Source organism: Ostrea edulis, chromosome 6 (assembly GCF_947568905.1).
Source record: "Ostrea edulis chromosome 6, xbOstEdul1.1, whole genome shotgun sequence".
Taxonomy (NCBI): Eukaryota; Metazoa; Mollusca; class Bivalvia; order Ostreida; family Ostreidae; genus Ostrea; species Ostrea edulis.
Genome location: NC_079169.1, coordinates 20,436,236 through 20,438,735, shown reverse-complemented (window position 1 = coordinate 20,438,735; position 2,500 = coordinate 20,436,236).

Here is a 2,500-nt window from a genome sequence, read left to right as displayed (position 1 = left end):
CCATATTTGAAGTGATATTACACGTGTAAAAATGTATACAATAATTTTAGGATGCATGTCAAATGTAGCTGAGTGCTTAATAAAAATGTTGATATACAACATGTAGGTGTCACCATGATTCATAGCATATAGATGGGTGCAAATACGAAACTAAGACACATGGTCAGTTGCTGAAGAAATTCCGGTGAAGACATGTAGGGTCTAGCAAAAGGTCTGTAGCTGTGAGGGAAGGTGGATGGCCCCATATGAGAGGTAGATTTTTGAGAAGGGCAGATAGAGTTCTTGATTGTGCACAGTGTCTAAATCCCCATGTTTGGTACTGTGGTGGTGTGGGGGTGGTGCGGATTAGCCCAAATGAGGGAAAATCAAAGCAAAAAAGGGGGAACCTGCTCAGAGCATGTTTTGTGCACCAGCACCAGTATTTATAGATTACATGTAATTCAGGGTCATAATTTATTAACTACACTAATATGAAATACAAGTATTGACATAAAAGGGAAAATTAATATGATTTTTCATTAGTCTGTCATAATCTGACTTTGGTGTATACCCCCTATCCACATAATTCAAAACCAAAGAAACTGTCCCCTGTCACCATAGAAGGCTGAAAACAGTGCTACGTAGCGATGTAAATTTAGAGAGAGAAGAAAAAATAGTTCCGGTTTCTGGTTGTCAAGGGGGTGTGTCCCATACCAAACCAGTTTATACAAAAATAACCTGCGTTCCTCAATTGGAATTTGACCAATAAGAGACAAGGATACAATAATAATTAAATTATTTTCATATATTGTACGTTTCTATAACAATTCTATCCTGTTTCCGTAATTTGTACGTTTCCAGATAAATACGCTTTTATTTCCATGTATTGTACTTTTGTACATGTATATAAATAACTTCTATTTCCATATATTGTACCTTTGTACATGTATATAAATAACTTCTATTTCCATGTATTGTACGTTTGTACATGTATATAAATAACTTCTATTTCCATGTATTGTACGTTTGTACATGTATATAAATAACTTCTATTTCCACGTATTGTACGTTTGTACATGTATATAAATAACTTCTATTTCCATGTATTGTACGTTTGTACATGTATATAAATAACTTCTATTTCCATGTATTGTACATGTATATAAATAACTTCTACCTTCATCTATTGTACGTTTCTATATCCAAATAAATTACTAACTAGTGATAAAGAGACGAATTAAAGTTGACAGTGTTTATTCAACGAAATAACAAACAGAGTTTAATAAATTATGGCACTGAACACAAATTCAAAAAATATAGTGCAAGCTAGTCTGCAGTCGTCTATAATCCTAACAGAAATAGAATATTTATCAATAAATCCTACGACTCACTAGGCCTAAAAGTAACGTATAACAATAAAATTTACTTCATCCCCCCCCCTCTCCCTTCTTACCGAATCCTTACTTAAAATAATACCTACGTATATCTATTAAAGTAGAAAAAGTTGGAGTCCCTGTTTGGATGCGCACTCTCCCTTTTATACCCTCGTTAAACGAATTATTCCAACGGGAACGGATTCTGTTGGAAATTCAACCAAAATTGTGATTGGAAAATAGTTCAAAAGTAACTAAAATTGATATCGAAATATTAATATATTGGAAAATAACACTAGTTTAATTCAATCCAACCTAAGTAATGAATGAACAGTGGCGGATTTAGAGGGGGGCGCAGCCCCCCCCCCCCCCATAAATTTTCAAATTTAAGGTATATCGCGGTATCTTGTTTCGGAAACTGTACTAAACGATAAAAGAAGCAATAATTTCTTCCACTCCCGGAGAAATAGATGACAAAATCCTTTGATTTTTTGAATTACTTTATTGGGAGAACTTAATTTTTTCCAAAAACACCTTAAAATTTGGGTCATTTTATTAATTTCACCTTATTAAAATGATAGAAAATAGTACAAATGACTTAATAGGAGAAATATTTCAAGCCCAATAAAATCTGTAAAATCCAGGAGCCTTCGGGGGCTTCGCCCCCTGGACCCCCACCAGGGCTTCGCCCTGCACCCACTGCCTCATAAAGTGGCGCCCCCGTAACCACAATTCCTGGATCCGCCCCTGATGAATTACCTTCAAAGCAATAGTTTTGGTATTAAAGCCAGAATTTACAGGAGCAAGAATATTTCGTTGGCGGATCCTTATAAAGATATAGGTAACACGACACCGGAAATGACACACATGTGTATACATATATGTAACGTGCGCGGTATAACGTCAAGCAAAAGAGAAAGTAGAGATACACATGACGCGAAAAATGAGATCTGCAGCCAAATTCACTATTACACAAAGGCATACATGAATAAACCAAGGTCATTCATTTGTAATAACACGTGTGTAATATGGAATTCCCATAGAAGCGAGCGTATAATTACGTTCAACTTACAGTGATTTCTTTAATGAACACATGTACATGCAGTCGTTAGTTCCAACATACCATGCCAAACTGCATGCTGTACACT